Here is a 22,308-nt window from a genome sequence, read left to right as displayed (position 1 = left end):
CAACCATTCGCTAGTCGTCATCCCCCATGGCTCCAGCCTAAAACGGAAGTCAAACTTACACGTCAATGTTTTCCTCAAAATTTCTTCCCAAATTGGTATTTTTTGGTATTCTGACACTTGACTTAAAATCAAAACGTCACTACTGCAGGTCTCTGCAGACACCACGCCGCGTCATACCTCCACACCTACGTACAGCTATCACCTATGACCATCTGGAAAACTTTTTTTTTTTTAAGATTTTTTTTTATTATTATTATTGGGGAAGGAGAATAGGACTTTATTGGGGAACAGTGTGTACTTCCAGGACTTTTTTTTTTTTCCCCAAGTCAAGTTGTTGACTTTCAATCTTAGTTGTGGAGGATGTTGTTCAGCTTCAAGTTGTTGTCCTTTCAATCTCAGTTGCAGGGGGCACTGCCCACCATCCCTTGCGGGAGTCGAGGAATCGAACCGGCAACCTTGTGGTTGAGAGCCCACTGGCCCATGTGGGAATCGAACCGGTAGTCCTCGGAGTTAGGAGCATGGAGCTCTAACCGCCTGAGCCACCGGGCCGGCCCTGGAAAACTTTTAATAATCCTCTGACAACCAGAAGAAACTTCACCTCCTCTATAAAGTCTGTCAAAAACCACTTTTACCCCTAAAAGTTGCCCAACTCTTCATTGCCGTAATTATGTGTGCAAGTGTCTGTCTCCTTCAAATTAGCCGGAACACTTCTGGATGGCAGGAACGAACGTCTATGACTCAAGCCCTTGCAAAGCACCCGGCGGATGGTGCTTGTAAACGTGTACTGAATAAATGAATGCCACCAATAAATTCATACCTACTTTTAATGTCATAAATCACACGTGATTATTCTGGGTCTCTTCCTAACAGTGTGACCGGTCATCAGTGCTCCCTAACAATTTGGATGGATCTCACAATCGTAAAGTTAAGAAGCCAGACAGAAAACATACATTCTGTATGATTCCATTTAAATAAAGTTCAAAAACAGACAAAACTAATTTTTGGTGACAAAAGTCTAAACAGTGTTGGGGGAAGGGTACAGGTATTATCAGAGAAGGGGTACAAACCTTCTTAGGGAGGTGGAAATGTTCTCTGTCTTGAGCTGAAGGCGGTGGTTACACAGGTATAAACACATGTAAAAATCCATCAAGCAGCATACTTGAGACTTCTTCTACGCTTTACTGAACGCATGTCACTCTTCAAAACCTCAGTTTCTATGTATGGTCCTCACCTACCCTCTACCCAAAAAAAGTCAGTGCTCAAAATGTTTGTGGCTGAATGCTTAAGTACCTTTTAAATAACAATAATCAATCAACTATTTTCATACAAGAAAAATCTCACCAAGGAGTTGCAATGAAAGCCTAGAGTTGGAGCTAGGCTACAGCGGACACCTTTATCCCCTCACACATGCAGAAAACTCGCTTCTGCCTGGAGTTGCAGTGTGACTGCAGGTGCTACATGGGTAACAATTCTTCCCTCCTACAACTGGCCCAAAACATAATCACTGGTGACTTAGCCCTACTACTGAGTCACAGGATCCCAATGGCATTTCAAATCACTAGGGAAAAGGGGGGAATTTTACAACTGGAAGCTTTTTTTATTACATTAAGAATCTAGACACATTGGCAATAGTATCAGAAGGAACCCTCTGTCCATCCCTCTAGCAATTTTCACTTAATCTGCAACTGTCTACCTATCTGGCAAACTCCTATTTATCCTTCAAAACCCAACTTAGGTATGTCTTCTGGGAAGTTCTTCCTAACCTCTCCACCCTCCTCTATGTTCCTTTTATTGTTCTACTTACTTTGTTTCATTGCAATTTAAATATTGGTCACGTCTATTTCCCTTACTAGACTGTGACTACATTTGTCAACCTGGCACCAAGTGCATGGCAGGGCACTTCAGAGACACACAAACGTTTGTTGAATTGACTTGAAATCTGACTACCAACGGACAAGCCCTAACTCTAAATGTCCAACTCTAGAGTCCTAAAATAAGTGGTATTTCCCAGATAAGGCACAGTCTGTACTAAAGAAGAGGGAGTGAAAAAACTATAAATATTCTCTAGGACAATGTTATTTTTAGTATTGTGGTCACCAGCCGCTAAGCGTGAACAGAGGCGACCTGGAGACTAAATGACTGCAGGGAAGATCATGGGATCTGCCCGGTAGCTCTGCCCCTGAAGAGAGGTACAGCGTGGCAAACATGATCCCAGCAGCAGTGCTTCATTCACTTCAAGGCAGAGTCCTCCAACGTCCTGCATTTATATTCCACGTAAGAACAAGGTAACTGTGTGACCCTGAATAAGTTTGTTTACCTCCCTGTGCCTCGGTTTCAGTTTCCTCATCAGTAAAATGGGGGCATGAGTAATAATACCACCTCACAGTTTTAAAGGATTAAATGAGAGACTAAATCTAAAGTGCTTAGTACCTAGCATAGAATAAGCACTTGGTTAAGTGTTTGCTCTAATTGTTCTGCTGCTATAGGATGGGATGGACATGCCTGTGTTACATTTGGTCCTGTCATATTGTTGCCTGCCCAGCCCCAGGGCCAAACATACTCTCTGGGCCTTTCCACCACCAGCTTCCATTTTTACAGGACTGATTCCCACTAGTTATATGCAGGGCCTCCCTCTCTCATGAATACATCCGACAAAGCAAAGCCACGCAGCATATTTTAGACCCTCTCCCCTTCCATTTCCCTAACGAAAACTTAGTAGTTTCCTATTTCATTTCCTCAGTGCTCTGTGCTCCTTTTAACAGATTAATCAAATACACAGATCTCTGTAGTCACTTTTTCCAAAGATTCTTATGGATAAGCCTAGTTAAATAACAAGGATTTCAAGAATTTCAGGCTCTACTATCTAATGTTAGATCAATCTTTCCTCTCTCCACCCCTCCCCATAAATCTCTTCATTCTTTCAAAAAGGAGAGGGAGTGTTGGCACCACAAACAAAGAAGGAAGATGCCCACTTCACCTTCCTGGCCCTTCTGTTGCCACCAGAGCAGTTTTACCTGTGGTCTTAAAAAAGCTCACAGCAGAGCTCTGCTGCGTGACCATGTGTGTGTATACTGGGTGCAACACGGGGTTGTACTCACTGTGAGTTATGGTCACAAGATTACAACACTCCGGCTGCAGCAGTCAGACGCAGGCCGAAGGTAAATTCTTCGTGGGAAGGACAGGCAGCAAGCGGATTGTGGCCTGCTTTGTTTCTAGGCATTAGACTACCTTCCAGCTTAGGTTAAAACATGCATTCTCAATGGGGCCCTATCACCCCAAGGAAACAAAAATTGGTTCTTGGGGGTTAAAATATTCTGCTTGTTTAAGTATTATGCAGATATACACCCATAAACAGATACAGCATATTTGCGGTATTAAAATTTCACAAGTAGGAGGGAAATAAAGCTATAAAAAAAAAACTGTCTATAAAGGCTCCTTAGGAGACCAGTTTTTGAGTTTATAACTCAAAAAAAGTTGAGTTATAAGGAACTCATTTCATGAAGCTTAACTTCCAAGACTCCACATTCAGCCAGAAATGGTGGTGTTAGCAAGGCCTCACAGCCCTGCTCTTTCCCCTGAGGGGGTGGAGGGTAGGGCCGTGTTAGGAATGGCAGGAGCTGGTAAGGGACAGGGGTCAAAGTCCCTAGTCCCCTGGTCAAATACCATCTCATTCGCACCCCCACCAATATTAAAACCAGTGCTCAGGTTTACAGAAAAGACACTGAGCTCAGTTTTGCATGTGGGGAAGGCAGGTGAAGCTGCTGAGGGAGGATGTGGTTGGAAATGAGGATTTGGAGCACAGGAGCGAGGGAGCTGGCAATAGAGATTTTAGACTCATCAAGAGTTGAAACAACAGGAAAGGAGTCTGCCCAGGAAGGAATGTAAAGCAAGAAGGGCAAAGGAGCAAAAGGACATAACCACTGGAATATTTAAAAGGGGGTAGGGACAGGGACGTCCTTAATAGTTTAAAAAACAAATTCTAACTCCATGAACTATGTAAAGACAAGGTCATGAGAATCCGTGGTCCTCAGGAACAGCAGGTGACTCCTAACTCTTTGTTTCAGATGATTTCTAGTCAACTATGAAAATCTTTACTCGAAGTCTCATTAACACTCAGGCATTGTCTTCATTAAGCACCTGGGCAAGCTGAATGGCTTTAATCCTAAATGGAAAGACCTTGGTCCAGGACAAAGCCTCTCCTGGCCGCAGGAAGATGAACACGAGCAAGTCTGCACCTCTTCCACTTTGGAGCAGGTTGCACTTGGGAGCTTTGTAGTCCATCCAACACACTTCCCCGCCAGTGGGTGACTGGGGGGCATGGACGGAGGTAAACAGGCAAGAAGGATGGGAAGCGGGGCCACACTGCCCTTCAGGGAGGGCTTCATGTCCGTTCCTGAAATCCTGTTTCCTCCCAGATCACACTAATCAATATCGAAGAGTAAGGGGCTGCGGGGTGGGGAGGGCTGGGTGAAAAAGGTGAAGGGATTAAGAAGTACAAATTGGCAGTTACAAAATAGTCATGGGGATGTAAAGTACAGCACAGGGAATACAGTCAATAACGTTGTACTAAGTATGGTGTCAGGTGGGTACTAGACTCAGTGGGGGAATCACCCTGTAAGTTATATAAATGTCTAATCATTATGCTGTACACCTAAAACTAATACAACAGTAAATGTCAACTGTAAGTAAAAAAAATTTTTTTTAATGTTTTAATATTGGAAGGTAAGGACACATGACAACTTAAAACAATGCGTGATCCTTGACTGGATTCTAGATAAGGACAAATAAAAAAGCTAGTAAACATACGAGCGAGAAGATTTAAACATAGCCTGCATATTTCATGTCATTTCATGTCAAGTTTCCTGAGTGATAAACTATATGATAGTTCTGTACCCTTTCTCTAAGGATAAAGATGCAAAAGTATCTGGGAGTGAAGTATCACAAAGTCTGAATGTAACTCTCAAAGGATATGGCGAAAAACAATATGTATATAGACAGAAAGATATAAACCAAATTTGGCAAAATGTTAATAATCGGTGAATCTAGGTAGAGGAGATATGGGTATTATGGTGCTATTTTCATAACTTTCTGTAGGTTTGATGTTTTTTAGGATACAAAATGGCTGGGGGGAGGTATAAATGCCTTCAACTATAAAAAAAAGTTTTTAATTTCTCTGTGTTCCAACTCCCCTCCTCCACTGGAATACAGAACAAAGAGTTGACACAACAAAGCTTCACAGCATTTTTATACACTAGCCCCATTCACAAATAATAAATTTATTTGGCAAAGAGAAATTATTTCAAGTGCACAAACCAAGTCAGTCTCTACACCACACTAATTCCTGAGTTACTACACAGATTAACAGAATGTAGGTGTTATTTTTTTTCAATTAGAGTTGACATTCAATATTGTATTAGTTTCAGATATACAGCATAGTGGTTAGATAAGGTGTTGTTTGTAAGGTTAACTTTCCACATGTTGTTGTGGAAGAAAAACCTTAAAAATACTTTGAGAATCTAGATTCTTTATCTGGATTCATTACTTTAAAGGGCATATTAACACTAATGGGTTTTACACAATGCCAAGAGTAAATTTACTTATTTGCACCAGTAAGGAGAGACAGCATGGATAAACCAAGTTCATATGCAGATTTATTATTTTAATTACTGAATTTTAACTTCCTAAATCTTTCATCAAAATTATGAAGAAAACTGACCAAAAGTTTCACCTCACCTCCACCCACTGTCATCCCTAAAGGAATTTCTTTTTTTTTTTTAAAGACTTTTTTTTTTTATTGGGCAAGGGGATCAGGACTTTATTGGGGAACAGTGTGTACTTCCAAGACTTTTTTCCAAGTTAAGTTGTTGTCCTTTCAGTCTTAGTTGTGAAGGGCGCAGCTCACTTCTAGGTCCAGTTGCCGTTGCTAGTTGCAGGGGGCGCAACCCACCATCCCTTGCGGGAGTCAAATGGGCAACCTTGTGGTTGAGAGGATGCGCTCTAACCAACTGAGCCATCTGGGAGGCAGCTCAGCTCAAGGTGCCATATTCAATCTTAGTTGCAAGAGGCGGAGCCCACCATCCCTTGCAGGACTTGAGGAGTTGAACTGGCAACCTTGTGGTTGAGAGCCCACTGGCCCATGTGGGAATCGAACCGGCAGCCTTCGGAGTTAGGAGCATGATGGAGCTCTAACCGTCTGAGCCACTGGGCCGGCCCCAGGAATTTCTATTTAATAAGAAGAAAATGAAATCAAAACGCCCTAGATATGCAACTATGAGTACCTAAACAAAAGCAAACTGACTAGGCAAGGCGGATGTTTATCAAGAACCTACTATGTACACCTCTCTATGAGGAATTCAAAGTACAAAGACTGGACCTTACACCCATGGGGGCCACAGTTTTTCTGGAGAAGACAACATACAGAAAGTTAAAGAAAAATAATAATGGTTGGCTGCATCTTCCCTTGTTCCCGCTCCCACTGCCTCAGTTCAAAGACTTAAATCCGAGCCAGACCACTACAGTAGCCTCCGAATTCACTAACCTGTTGTCTAGCCTCTCTCCAAACCCCTGGTTCTCAAACGTGGGTGCACAGTGGAATCAGCTGGGAAGTAACCGAAAGTCCCACGCCTCGGTCTCTCCTCCAGAGAATCTGACTCTATGGTGTGCAACCTGGGCACTGGTATTTTGTTAAAGCTCTCCCGATGACTCTAGTATGCAGCAGAGTTTGAGCACCAGTGTTCTATAAAAGAACCTGGGCTGGCCAAGTGTAGAACACCATCTACTCTCCGGCATCAAAACCTCTGATGAGTCTTCACTGCCAATACATACCTAACTCCTTCCATGACCTTCAAAGCCTTCCAATGTCTCCAACCAACTCCTCCAGACCCACTGCCCACACAACCCCACAGCTCTCCACACTACTCCAGCCACAGTGAACGTACCGCTTACCTGGGTCTCTTCGCAGGATACTTCCTACCGCGTTTTCCCGAAAATAAGACCTTGCTGGACCATCAGCTCTAACGCATCTTTTGGAGCAAAAATTAATTCAAGACCCAGTATTATATTATATTATATTATATTATATTATATTATATTATATTATATTATATTATATTATATTTATTATATTATATTATATTATATTATATTATATTATATTATATTATATTATTATATTATATTATACCCGGTCTTATTATACACGGTCTTATATGAGACCGGTTTAAGACCGGTTCTTATACTAATTTTTGCTCCAAAAGACACATTAAAGGGCCAGCCCGGTGGCTCAGGTGGTTGGAGCACCGTGCTCCTAATGCCGAGGTCACTGGTTCGATTCCCATATGGGTCAGTGAGCTGCACCCTCTACAGTTAAGATTGTGAACAATGGCTCTCCCTGGAGTTGGGCTGCCATGAGCAGCCGGAGGTTGGTGTGAGCTGCCGCGGGCTACCATGTGCTGCCGTGGGCTGCCGTGTGCTGCCATGAGTGGCTGGCAGCTGGTGTGAGTGGCCGGCAGCCGGCGAGAGCTGCTGTGAGCGGCCAGCCAATGACTGGCAACCGACTGCCTCAGCCAGGGGGGAACGCAAGGCTCATAACACCAGCCTGGGCCAGGGAGCTGTTTCCTACACAACTACACTGAAAAACAACAGCGTGAACTGGAGTGAGGGGGTTAAGGGGGAGGCGGAAGAAGGGGGGATTTAAAAAAAGAAGCATTAGAGCTGATCGGGCTAGGTCTTATTTTCAGGGAAACGCGGTCTGCATAAAGGGCTCTCCAAACTCACAGACACCAATCCCAGTCTCTGATTAAACTCCACATCAACTTTCAAGAAACAATTTCAGTTTCTTCCTTTCAAAAGCCTTAACCAACTCCCCTGGGTAGATGGCTGTTTCCTGTTGTTGTGTTTGAACACAAAACACAACTTTGGACACAGCTCTAATCTGATATTTATCATGATGTTTGTAGTAGCAGTTTACATTTCTATCTCTTCTAATAAACTGCATTCCTCAAGGACAGAGACCAAGTGCATTTCTCTTCAAGTTCCCAGTGCCCAGTAATGGCTGAAACAAAATGAAAGTTCAATAATTATTCACTAAATAAATGGCCATCACATACTATGGAATATACGAGTAACAACCTGAGAGAAGACAAAAGCAGTTCAATATGAAATGTCAAATTAGTTATATAGGCAAAATCTGACTCCAGAAGAGCAGGGAGGGGAAGAGTGTTTCTGGCAGATATACAAGAGGAAAGCCCCATGAAGACACTGGGACTTGTTCTCAAGTCTCAAAGAAAGGAAAATATCAAGACAGGCCAAGAGCAAGGGGCAGAGAACTATGAGCCCAGAGATGGCCCCTTGCCCAGGAAAAAGCCATTTAGCTCTGCCTTGGGTTTCCTCAAAAGATACCCTACAAAAAAACTTAAGAAATCAATCGTGCTTTCCTTAGTTATATAAATCTATTCTCTGTCTCATTATCCTGCTTTACTTTTCTTCTAAATCTTTATCACCCCTTGACATATTATGGTTCTGCATATTCAAATTCCCCCTAGAACACAAGCTCCACAAGAGCAGGAACTTTGTTTTCTTTCCTGCTGCACCCGCTGGGGTTACATCACAGCCTTGCACATGTATCAGTGCTGAATGGGTCAATGAACGTGTCTATTATGAGCTTCTGCTCTAATGCTTCCTTTCACCTAGAGATTTCCTCCTGACCTCACCCAGTCTCCACACATCCAAATCCTGCCTATCCTTCCAAAATCATAATAAATGTCCTGTCTGGCAACTCAAAAGCCTTCTGACTCCTCATCTCTCCCTTTTCTGAAATCCCAAAGCCCTTTGTCTTTCTTGTCTTATGACTTTTTATGGCTACATTGTAATAGCACAATTATCTGTGAACAAGTATTTATGTATATCTTACCCCCTTTATACTGCAAATTCTTTGAGGGCAAGCTCTAGGCATCCCTCCCGCCCCCAGAGCACAGTGTCCTGTGGTTGCTCAGTATTCTCTGTTAAATAAAAGGAAAAATTAAAGGTGATATTAAACCTTTAATATCTTAATATTAACATCAGAAATATTAAGATCAATAATGACCTATCTCCATTCATCTTGACCCTATGGTTCTTTAAAATGTCCAACCTGATTCTTTAATATATCCAACCTATATTATGCTTATAACGTGCCAGGTATTATTCCAAGACTTTACAAAAATTAACTCACTTAATCCTCAAAACAATCATGAGATAGGTATTATTATGTATGTCCATTTTACAGATGAGGAAACTGAGGCATAGAGAAGTTCACACAGCGCCAGTAAGCGGCAGACCTAGGATTCAAACCCAGGTGGTCTGGCTGCAGAATCCATGCACTTTTAACCTCTCTAATTTCTGGGCAGGGTCCTAGTCATAAAGCTAAATGTGGCCTTTGGAAGAATTTACTTTGAAAGTATTAGAGATGTGAGGATATTTAAGGCAAGAAACTATCCTCGTCATATGAAAGATGGAATTCCAGAGGACAGTAAAAGTAGAAAACAGGACAGAAAAGGAATGGAGGTTTTTGCAGTACAATATCGTAAAGGCCAAATGCTAGTCAGAGACAATCACCCTTGGACCTAGAACTTCAGATGCATCTGTAGGAAGGGATGAACAGAGAGGCAAACATAAGCTTTGGCATGAAGTTATCCTGGGCAGAGCCATAGTCTATCTATAATAGCGGGTACTGAGGTCACACAGCAGAGAATGACAGCAAACTGCCTGGGTTACTGGTTCTGCAATTATAGACAAGTTACTTCATTCCTTTGTCTCTGTTTCCTCAACTGTAACATGGGCTTAATATCAGCACTTAGCCAAGAGGATCAACGATAATAATGCATGGATATTCATCAGGGTGGGCTTGGCTGTGCTGCAGTTAGAACTCCATTGAAAAAAACCAAAAACAAAACTCAGCTCAGTGGTTTAAAGCATATATAGATTTACTTGCTTACATTACATAACCATTACAGATTTCTGTTAGAAAAAGGTTATCTGCCTAGATATGTCTCACATCACTTCCACTCAAATTTCATACCCAAAGCAAGTCCCACAGCCATACCCAACTTCAAGGTGATGGAGAAATGCAATCCCACAATGTACCCGGAAGAAAGAGAACCAGAGTACTGGTGAACAGCCTTAACGATCACCACACCATGAGAGCCTAGCACCACACCTGGCACATGGTAAGCACTCAATGACTGGTAGGTGCTATTATTATGATGGTGATTATTGAGAGATCTAGGAAAAACCTATTCCAATAACCCTAAGTCATAAAGCTGAATGAATATGCACATGTGAAAAACATCTATCACGCACATTATTTGCAATAAAGCAAAGGTGAATTTTACAAGCATTTCACCATGATATAACAGAGGGACATGCCAAAAAGTTTCTAGTAAGCAAAAAATAGTAAATAAGAGTTACCAAAATAGTACCACAAGCCTTTTACCATAAGGGAAGGACATGCCAAAATGTTTCTAGTAAATAAGACAGAGTAAACAAAAGTTACTGAAATAGTACCGATTCTTATTTAAAAGACATAAAATTTCATTGATAATATCTGTATTTTGGAGCGCATAAACAAGATATGCAGCCTTTTACAAATTCACTCCTAATCTCAGAGCACTCATTCCCCTTATTCTCCCCTAAACTTCTTATGAAAAATTCTCCTATATGGGTTTTTTAGGAGCCTAACCATCAGAGTTAAGGAAAGAGTCCTATTTAGTAAAATGAGACTTGAATTCTAATCCTAACTTGGCCATAGACCACCAATATGGCCTCAAAATTATTTACACGCCTAGGATTCATAAAATGACAAAATTGGGCTAAATGGCCTCTGAAGTCCCTTCCAACTCTACTCTTCTGCAATCCTGAGAAGCCAGAGAGAGGCTTTGGTTTAGAAGAACCTGGTTAAGATGCTGAATTGTGTGAAATCTGATAAGGCTTAAATTTTAAACTAGTGAAAAAACTGCCATGACCACAACTATTAATACAATAGCAGCAATAAAACTTAGTTCAAGAGTGAACATGGAAGAAAGTCAGGAGTACCCAGGGAGAGCCCTGAGAGCATGAAATGCTCCAGTTAGAGCAGATACAGGTGGACTGAGTATGTCTATGACGTGTAAATAAGGAGACTGGTATTGGGGCGTCACTTATGAAATCAGTCTTCTAGTAACATCTCACACAACATTCCAATCGCAGCTCTGGGGACCAGTGACAGTGATGCATACAAACTTGAAACACGGAACTTCCAAACCGTCTAAACACAGGATCTGTCAACTACCAGATCAATTCCAATAGACTGGGTTTTCCAGTTTCTTAAGACCCTAAAGCAGTAATTCAAATATATGCCTAGAGATCAAGAACTTCAAACCCTTTGGACAAAGTCAAACAAAGGAGCCCAAAGCGTGTCACAAAACATTAAGTCACCCAATCAGTGATACTGGTGTAATTATCAGCTAAATAGAAGCCCCTCCCCAGACAACCTAGCATGACATCTTCACTGTCTGAGAGTGTAAGACTGTCCCTACGACAGAATTAAAGGGAAAGCAACGCTGTTTTTAATGAACACCAGTTGGAAGACAACACAGCATGAACTCGTGCCATGCGCAAAGCAACGAACACTGCTGCATTACTAAGGCTGCTATTCTGCAGCCCTATCCATGATCTTTAAGACGCTGGCTCATGCTAACACTCCATGACGGCATAAAGCACATGGGACCCCTTACTGTCTCTCTCATGCTCCAAGAGTCACTGCCTAAATGACTAACAAAACCGAAAACCTGGCAAATATACTTAATAAAATTATGGTATGGTTAGAAAGATTAATTTTATTATGTCTGGACAGCATTTTAAAAAGCTATGATTCCATAAGTGCATCTTCATTTATTTCCACAGCCATGTTTCCTTCCACTTGTCAATCACAAAATAATTTCCAATCCTACAATGGATTATTAATCAATATATTAGAATCAATACTATCCTATATTTTTTTGTTTTTCAGGAGTTTAAAATTAAAAATACAAGTAAATGGAGCTGGAGGAAGGGAAGCATATACCACCCTGAGTGAGTACAAGAAATCTTTTTAACAAATCAATTTTTAAATACAGTGGGGACAGAGGATAAATTTCAATCCTTCAAGGGAGCCTCCATGAATATTACCGTGTTTCCCCGAAAATGAGACCTAGCCGGACCATCAGCTCTAATGCGTCTTTTGGAGCAAAAATTAATATAAGACCCGGTCTTATAAGACCGGGTCTTATGATATAATATAAGACCGAGTCTTATATTAATTTTTGCTCCAAAAGACGCATTAGAGCTGATGGTCCGGCTAGGTCTCATTTTCGGGGAAACACGGTATTAAAAACAAAGATTACCTTTATAAACTGAAAGACCATCTTCTAAGTAAGTTGAAAAACCTAAACTACTTTACATAGAAAATTCTCCATTAACTAGTCTAAGTAATAGAGAACCCTCAATAACTAGCACTTTACACTGAGAACTGGAAAACTACAGTATTGCACTTAAAAACTGCCTGTCTTCAATCCTTATATGAAAGAAAACAGCTTCAGAAGTCACGCTGAAAGACGACATGCACGTGAGTGACAGCCACGAAGGGTCACAAGACCTCACTGGAACTGCTACCTTGCTGTCTGCGAAACCTTAGGAGACACAGGTTTATTTTCTGACCTTACTCTTTTTTTAACATCAAATCAACTTTTCGACAAAAATAAATGGGAAAATAGTGCCAAATTTTATTGTATGATTTGCTTAGTCTCATTTTAGGCTAAAAGGTAGTCTTGTCCCATATTGTATATTTTGTTTCTAAACAAAGAAAAAAAATCTCCTTTCCCCACGAAAAAAGGGGGAGGAGAGCTAAAGGGTTGAGAACTTTGCAATCAAATGCCAGTGCCACCAGCCACATGTGGCTATTTAAATTTAAATTAGCTACTAATAAATAAAACTTTAAATTTTGTTCCTCCCTCACACTAGCCACCTTTTAAGGGTTCAAAAGCCACTCGTGACTAGTAGGTCCCACACAGAGGATATTTTCCATCATAGCACAAAGTCCTGCTGGGCACCACTGATCTAGAACACCTTCTTAAATTCAAATGTGCCCCCAAATCATCAGGATAGCTTGTTATAACACGGGTTACTGGGTCCCCACTCAAGGTAATTGATTTCAGTCAGTCTAGAATGGGGTTCCAAAATGTGCGTTTCTAACAAGCTCCAAGATAACGCCGACATTGCCTGTCATCCAGACCAGTGCTCTCTATGGTAAACGACTAGGTTTTGTTCTTTCCCAATCCATCCGGACCAATACTTTAATAAAATACTAGAAAAATGAATACCAAGGGAAAAAAAAATTTTTAAACAAGGACTACACTACAAACTTACATTTTTTATTAGATTCAACAGACAAATTGTATCTCTAAAAAATGCTGTAAAAGCATCTAAATGCTTCCTTTCAGGTCCTGAACTCCCCTCATCACAAACAGGTGACAGACGGCCCACAGACCTGCACAGATCCACAGACTAACTCTGAGTGGCCGTCATCTAGAAGGGCTTATTTTACATCTTTACAATTATCTACTGGGAGCTGGTCATTAACGATCTCTTTCATATCCTCTATCATTTCCTCAGTGTATTTTTTACAACTCAAGGCGACACTGTTAATTCCATTAAGCAGAATACCCGAGTCCCTTAAAATGACACTATACAGGGTTTGCTTAAGGAAGCAATCTGATGGTGCCATCATTTATAATGTGATCCAATTCTGTCACATAGTCAAGGAAGATACTGCCTTGACTTTTTCATGGTAACCCACGGTTGACTTTAAGACTGCAAGAGTTGTTATGCCAAAATACACAATGAACATTAATAAAGTCTCTGTGTTAAATTATAAAATTTCTTTCCATAAATAAAATCTGTGATCTGGACCTAGTTTACTAGACATAAATTTGCAAAGGATTTCTTAGAACACTAATGGTTTCCTTGAACTGAAATTAAACAGTCCAGATACACTTCTTTACTCAAGTACACTTAGGGAAGGAACAAATCAAACAGAATACTCTTACAAAAGTCAGTGCCCTTCACCAAAATACCTAAAGCTTAGGTGTTTTTCCCAATTTACATATCAAACCAAACATTTTTTTTTTTGTACAACTTCTGGTGTGGCCCAATAAACGGACTTCTATGAAAATCTCTAGGATAACTGCAAGTTCAACCACTTCCTAGAGACTACTCGTAGAATTTTATTGTGGCTGTAGAATTTTGTTTTATCAATCTGCTTGACTTTTACTTAAGTACATTATAAAATAAGGCTCTTGAACTTTAAATATGTGTTCCTTCTTTCCATTGTAACATCTGGTTTAACAGTACTTGACATACATGCATGTTCTCTGTAAAATACGGTTACATGCCCAACTAGACATTAAGAAAAATTAAATACGCATTAACGGAAAAGTTGCAAGGTGTCTCATACTAAGTCTAGGGAATATAAAAATGGGAGGGATTCTTTTTCATTGTTCTTACAATATAAGAAAGAAAACCCTTTTGCCTCCTGACATATTGAATGAAGCAGTAACAGAATGAATAAGAAGTATTCAAAGCAAGAAAATGTCAGGAGCTTTTGCCATGGCCACCCCTCCAGTCCCATCTGCAGAGGCAGATGGCAGAGACTGAGGCCCAGGACCCTCTAAGACTGCCTTGCAATTGCCCTCATGGCTCCTGCTCCCGCCTGACTCATCAGGATGCACGGGCAAGGATGGAGAACAGCTTCCCAGCATAACAAGGCAGGGAAGAATTCTGGGGATGACCCTGGCCTGGATGCTGCCATGAGGCTTGCAGTACTTCCCCAAGCCCAGGCCAACTGATCCAGTCTGAGACTGCAGGCCCTGCAAAAAGGGGGAAAAAACAAACAAAAAAAAACAGGCCCAAAGAAGTCAGCCTCCAGGCAAAAGATTTTGCTCAAACAAAACAACTGTTTTGGAATGACCTAAATCAATGATCCTTCATACGTTTTTGCACGTGGCTGGGAAGAAGTGGAGTGGGAGAGGAAAGGAGGGTGGGTGGGAGTTACAGATCCGAGAATCATAAAAGCAAGGATTTGCTTCCCATAAAAATACACAAAATTTCTCATACTATTTTTGGGGAGTTCACAGATCAGGTCCATGAATCCCAGGATAAAAAGTCTCAATCTAAATAGGTAAGGACTAAAGGTCAATGTTACCACAGCAGTTAGACCTTCTTTTAACCTGGAACCTGACCTTTTACATAAAGAATCTTAGAATTAAAAAATATAGAGATTCTAAAAATAAAATACCTTGGTCAAATAGTATACAAGATAATCCAAAACACATTAACAATTTACCGATAAAATAATATATTTGATCCATACAATTAAATCAGTGAATACTCCCTATAAGTATCTTTAATAAAGGAGTAGAAAAATAAAAAAAAACTATTTAGAAAATTCAAATATATATATAATATTACATATCTATTTATCCATCCACAAAGTGATGGATCTATACATATCCATCACTTTGTATTTATGTTTGGATTCATGTCCTGAAGTTATCTTAAAATTCTATCTTTCAGTTTTCTTGAAATTTTCAAATACTGTCTTAGTACATTAAGTTCTTCTGAAATAGCTTACAGATAAAAGTACCATGAAAGTATACAGAAAAATCAGTTTTTTTCTTTGCTAAAAATTTTAAATTCTTCATTATGACTACAAAGAAAAAACACTCATCAGTTTTTTTACAATTCCTCAAAATGGGAGCTCCATTTATGTCATATATCAGGGGTGCCAAAAAAATGTATACAAGTGGACACTGTTCAACCAGTAGTTTGCCGTTATCAGAAGTGTCTGGACGCTGATGGAAACCACTTTGAGCACCTCTTGTAATTGCAGAAGTCAAATGTGACCTGCATTCATTTTTTGTTATCAATATATATTATTACAACTTTAATAGTTTTCCTTTCTTAAAATGTGTATACTTTTTTTGGCACCTTCTGTATATACATTATCAAAGATTCTAAAGGTCTCGATGGCAAATGGCATAAGGAATAAATGTAGGAGGATGTAAAGAATCACTATCACAAACTATAAAAACCAATTAATCCAGGTACTAGGAGCAAAAATAAAATATATTCCTCTGGATTTTATGACAATAATTTAGTTTAGAGATGAGAACAGGAATGGGTATTTTGTTTTAGTTATGTTTTTTACAATTTTGAAACTTTTTTTTTTTTTTTTAATTGGGGAATACTAGGGAACAGTGTGTCTTTTCCAGGACCCATCAGCTCCAAGTCAAGTAGTTTTCAATCTAATTGTGGAGGGCGCAGCTCCCTGGCCCATGTGGGAATTGAACTGGTGACCTTGGTGTTATGAGCACCATGCTCTAACCAACAACCAACCAGCCGCCCCAGGAATGGGTATTTTAACCATTTTACTACCTTCAGGACTTTTATGGAAGTAACAGAACTTCTCATGAGGGTATCAATGCCTCCACAAAATGAACTAAAGAAAAGAACATTTTGGCAAGGAAATGATGACTGCATTCTCCCTCTGCACTTCATGGTTATGGTTATCACAGTCCCAACCTATACCCGAACCCCGAAGTGCCCTAGGAAGACCGTTCCTACACTGCAGAGACGGGGGTGGGAGGTTCCCTCACTGTATTCTAATATGCCTCTTCCGCGACAAATAATTAAAGGGGGGGGGGAGTAAAACTGGATGCGTGTGTATAAGAACTTAGGCAAAGTGTGTTAGTTAACCTAGCACCACACCACTAAAACATGACAGCTTGCTTCAGCTTTGGAAGAAATCTTCAGAGAAGGTTGGTGGTGAAAAAAATACTTGCTTTGCTTTGCATCCCAATGATCTGGGTTCAAATTCTGCCTCTAACATTTACTAGCTTTATGACCTTGAACAAGTACTTCATTTTTTCTGAGCTGCAGTTCAGCCTCACAGTGGCTATGAAAACAGGATTTTTTCATCTCTGTACCCCCAGTGCCTCGATGAATGCTGCACACACACCAGGTATTCATTCAATGCTAGTTCTTTGTGCTTCACTCATAAGTACAGTGTTTCCCCGAAAATAAGACTTAGCCGGACAATCAGCATTTTTTGGAACAAAAATTAATACAAGACCCCGTCTTATGTTACTATAAGACTGGGTCTTATATAATGTAATGTAATATAATGTAATATAATATAAGACCCGGTCTTATATAATATGAGACCGCGTCTTAAACATTAATTTTTGCTCTAAAAGACACATTAGAGCTGATTGTCTGGCTAGGTCTTATTTTCGGGGAAACATAGTAAGTCACATTCTATCAAAAACAAAAACGTTCTCTAGGGAGCAGATATCTAAGCCCTAGCTATTATTTTCAAAATAATAAGTCAGCCCCCCACCATCCACGGTTTTGCTTTCCACAATTTCAAGTTACCTGCAGTCAATCATGATCCGAAATACTAAATCGAAAATTCTACAAATAAAAAAATTCCTAAGTTTAAATTGCGCACTGTTCTGAGTAGTGATACAATTGTTCGCCATCCTGCTCCATCCTGGGTGGAACATGTATCACCCCTTTGCCAGAGTATCCATACTGCATATGCTACCCATCCGTTAGTCACCTAGGAGCAGTCTGAAACTGTGGTGTCTCAGTGCTTGGGTTTGAGTGACCCTTATAGTACCTTATAGTAGCCTAACACTAGGTCACAATACCTACATCATTCACCTCACTTCATCTCATCACACAGGCATTGTATCATCTCATTTCATCACAAGGGTGAGTACAGTAGAATATTTTGAAACCGTATTCACATAACTTTTATTACAGTATATTGTTATAATTGTTCTATTTTATTATTGTTGTTAATCTCTTACTGTGCCTAATTTATGAATTAAACGTTATCATAGGTATATATGCATAGGGAAAAACAGCACAGTTGACCCATGAACCACACAGGTTTGAACTATGCGGGGCCACTTATACATGGATTTTTTTTCAATGAATACTATAAATGTATTTTCTCTTCCTTATGATTTTCTTACTAATATTTCCTCTTCTTTAGCTTAGTGCATTATAAGAATACAATATAGAATACATATAACATACAAAATATGTGTTAATCGACTGTGTTTCATGTCCTCGGTAAGGCTTCGAGTCAACAGAAGGCTATTAGTAGTTAAGTTTTTAGGGAGCCAAGTTATACGTGGATTTTCGACTGCATGGTGGTCAGCGCCCGTATCCCCCATGGAGGGTTTGGCACTGTCTGTGGTTTCAGGCATCTACTGGGGGTCTTGGACTATACCCCCCGTGGATAAGGGAGGGCTACCGTAATAACCTGGTACAGTAGAATTCAGGCAGTCCCATGGAATTCACTGCTCTTCACCTAAATTAAAGCTTCGCATAAAGGACGGAAGTATAAAGAGAACCACTAAATATTTACTAAAAATAAAGCTATTTCAAATCTTGCTATACTAGGGGGACAAGGGAGGAGAGAGAATATATTCTCCTCAGTTGATTTAGATACTAGATACTATCATTGTCATGTACCAAAGGTATTTTTGCAGGTAGAATCCTTGAATCCTAAAATCTGTTCCAAAGGGTTCAGAGTATGAGGGGTCTATTTGTGACTCCATTTGGTCATAACCAGCAAAAAGTCTTTCCATGAGAGTTGAAAAACATAGGCACCTTCAGTGAGAATCAAGCCTAAGGATATAAAACCCTTTTCCCTCAATAAGACAGAACCACAAACCCTGCTTGGGGGCAAAGCCATACTTTCAAGAAAACCATAACAACTTCTTTGAAACTTCTATAAATCACAGAGATCGCCAAGACACCATAGAGCCCAAGGGCCTGGTGTTTCTGATAGGTTTCCTGTGATATAATGGCAACAGTCACAAAAGGGATCTGGTTTCTAAAGAGATAGATTCTGCTTCGGATTTTCTTTGGTATTTGAAATGGTTATAAGAAAAGTAAATCAATAAACACAAAAAACTAACTGCCAAAGGATCTTCCAGGAATGCAGTCGTGTAAGTTGTGGCTTCCCCATTTCACTTCCAAATAGCCTTTCAACTTCTTGGGTGGTTCGCATGAAGTAATATGCTGCTGAGTTCAGAGAACTTCCAATTATACTGACAATAAACTATAAAAATAATTGTAAAGATATAGAATATTAAAAAACTGTGGTCAAAGTGATCATATTGAAAGAGTTTGCAATGCTGTAACAACAAAAGAGCTGAATGTAAAAAGCAAAGAAATAACTGCAGTATAAAAGATGTGACTCCAGGCAGACTGTGAAACCACAATGAGACACAACGAATTTCCTAAAAGATCTAGATTTACTTTGTCCATGGCCAGACTACAGCCAGAACAGTATCATAGTCTGGTTACTATAAGGGAAATCCCAAAGCAAAAAGGACAAAAAATTTTTTTTGTTAAAGAATACCTTTTAATAGTCGATTAATCAAGAAAGATGTTTCAATAATTCACCGCAATTCATCTACAAAATCTGTTCTGGGACAGAAAGAAGTTCAAAACTAGTAATTTTACCACTCCATATTTTCCCAGGCCTTCAGTTACAGTCATGCATCGCTTATATGAAACCACCTGTTCTGGTTGGCATCAACCATGTTACTTGACGATTCATGCCTAATCATTTTATCATACATGGATCTCAAACCTTCTTTCTACTGCCAGAGAGCCACAAAATTCATAAAAACTCTCTCCCTGAGGTTGCCAAACTGATCTTCCAATTTGGCTTACCAACAAACTCGACACTGCCACGCACAGTCAGGAAGTACAGATCCCCACTAGGAAAGACGACTCACAATTAGCCTTGGGACCAGAACAGAATGGTCCTTGTAGGGGCTTTTCTAAGGGCCACAAGGTGTATCCCTACAAGTATGTCAACATTTGGGGCCTACGGGGATGGTATTCCTATATGCTATTTGAGAAACAATCCAATCGCAGGCAATACTGCAGACGGTCTGAAAACTGTAAAAATGTTTAAATGTGTTTTTTCTGTTCATGGATGTTACACCAGAAATGAACAGTTTTGAGGGGGTGAGGAATAATGCATACACAGCCCCAAAGATGCCTGGAGATGCCAAGGATTCTCTAAACACATTGGCCAGATTACTAATGGTCCATAAACCCTCATTTGGAAAACACGGGCCTACAAGTTCAAAATTGAATTATACTGCCTTATTAGATTCTGCACTACCGAAAACCACAGTCCCATCAGTTATAACTGGAACTAGAATACTTTATGTACACAAATATAAGTGCCTGCTTATGTATTTTTAATTGGATCAAATAAAACTGAAGCTGCAAACAAACTCAAATTTCAATTATCTCACTGGTGAGGGGATTTCCTAATAGCGTCTTTTTAAAAACCAAGTAGCCGCCAACCCTCTGCACATCTGACAGGAATGTCCTTTGAAATTTGGGAGCAACAGACTCCCGTTACCTCTCAACAGCCAAGGGGATAAATACCCTGAAGGGGACACATTCCTTTTTTTTTCTGTAAGCTTAAACATGCAATCTAATAATGCATGAAACTTGGCTGCGGGGCTGCTGGGCACCTCCAGGGTTCCAATTTTCGGGGCGAGTGCGCGCTAGTGCGTAGGAAGGGGGCGGAGGGGTGCGCGCTCCGAGGACGCGCCGGGGCCCCCGCCCCCTCCCGGAGCAGCAGCCTGGCACCAGCCCACCCTCCTCCACCCCTGCAAACAGACGCAGGACGCCAATAGAACAACTTCTCCGCGGGGGCGGCAGTGGAATAGCGGTCACCCCCGCCATGGCGCGGGGCGGCCGAGCCGGGGGTCCCCGGTCGACCTGGCCCTGCGAGTGGAGGGGGGGGCTCCGCACGCCCCGCCCCCGCCCCCGCCCGCCAGGCCTAGGGCCGGGGGCTGCCGGGACCCCCGCCCCTCCGCGCGGCCCGCAGCGGCGCACTCCCAAGGACGGCCGTCCGGCCCAAGCGCGGCCTGAGCACGAGCCGGAGCGGGGCGCGGCGGAGCCTGGCCCTTCGCCTCAGGCCTCAGGCCGCCGCCGGCCCCGCTCGGACCCCGGCCCCACCGGGCCTTGGCGCCGCCGCAGCCCCTCATCCCGGCTCCATTCATAGGGGTACCCCAGCCCGGCCGTCGGGGCGGGGCCAGGGACCTGCGGACAAGGCCGGCCCGCCGAGGCCGGGGAGGAAAATAAAAAGTTAAGAGAAGAACTTACCTAAAATGGCTCCTGCAGCAGCCAAAATACAAACAGCTATTATTTGGTGAAGTTTAGCTCAGACACCCTGCAAGGACACCCTAACCCGGCTCGGGCCCGCCTTCCTTGCCACGCCATTGGGCTTCACCATCCCAAAACATAGAGTCATTGGTCAGCCTGGCTGCCGCTCAAGCAGAAGCCCATTTCAAGCTTGCTTGCAGGGGCGAGTGATGGGCTCGCTCCATTGTGCTCGTATTTGCATGGATGTGATCGCGGCGCTGATTGGCCGGCACTTGGGGCCGCCCCGCCCCCTGCCTCGCGCCCCCCGCCTTGGAGACGCCGCTGCGCGCGGCCCCGCCCCCCGGGGCCGAGCAGCGGGGCCACGGGGGCGGGGCGGGGCCGGGGTCCTGCGGGCCGAGGGGGCGGGGCGGGGTCCTACGCGCTACGGACCGCAGGCAGGGGCGGGGACCGGGAGCGCTAGCTAGCCGAGCAGGGGTTCATCCCGCAGGTGGAGGTCTCTCAGGTAGCGGGCTAGCCGTCTGGAAGACCGGGGGCTGGCGTCTCCGGGGATGGGAAAGGATGTGGCTGGGGTCCCGCGACAGAGATTCTGCTGGGGCCGAGATCCCGCAGACAGAATCGAGGAGAGAGACGAGGGAGGTCCCGCAGGGCAGGAAAAGAAGATGCCGCGAAGCCAGGCGTAGAGCCAAGAAGTCCCATGCTCTGTCTCCAGCCGCATCTCCTGCCGCTCCGCCTGGCTCCCTGGCACACAACTGGTTTCTTCCCAAGGCCCTCGCACACCTCGGGAGTTTTGCAGTCCCGAGGAGCCTGCAGCACCTTGGATATACCTCCGTAAAAGCAGGTGTCGAGCTATGGTGTATGTATTTTCAGGCCTCTCTCCCGCACCATCCTTGTAGCATCCTCAAGGACAGGGCCCAGCATCTGGCAGAGATTCAACTAATTGTTTAAAATGTTTTCATTCGTTCGCTAGCAGCTAATTTTTGAGTGCCCACTAAATGCCAGACATTGATCCTTTAAGAGAGGGGATACCGTGGTCAGTAGGAC

General features: G+C 42.1%; 1 protein-coding gene across 3 annotated transcripts in view; it reads right to left on the bottom strand.

The window, feature by feature from the left end:
- CHD6 (chromodomain helicase DNA binding protein 6) overlaps positions 1-21,389 on the bottom strand; it is a 182,694-nt gene extending 161,305 nt beyond the window's left edge. For 2 of the 3 annotated variants that reach the window (XM_019748943.3, XM_074318117.2), the window contains exon 1: positions 21,268-21,389. The gene's annotated coding sequence lies outside the window, so the exon portion shown is untranslated. The remainder of the gene's footprint in view (positions 1-21,267) is intronic. The other variant, XM_088789121.1, reaches the window with a different exon arrangement.
- Positions 21,390-22,308: the final 919 nt, after the last annotated feature.

This window comes from Rhinolophus sinicus, chromosome 13 (genome assembly GCF_057876585.1).
Source record: "Rhinolophus sinicus isolate RSI-liver-muscle chromosome 13, RSI-T2T, whole genome shotgun sequence".
Classification (NCBI taxonomy): Eukaryota; Metazoa; Chordata; class Mammalia; order Chiroptera; family Rhinolophidae; genus Rhinolophus; species Rhinolophus sinicus.
Note: the sequence above shows the minus strand (reverse complement) of the source record. Positions and strands in the feature narration are given on the sequence as shown.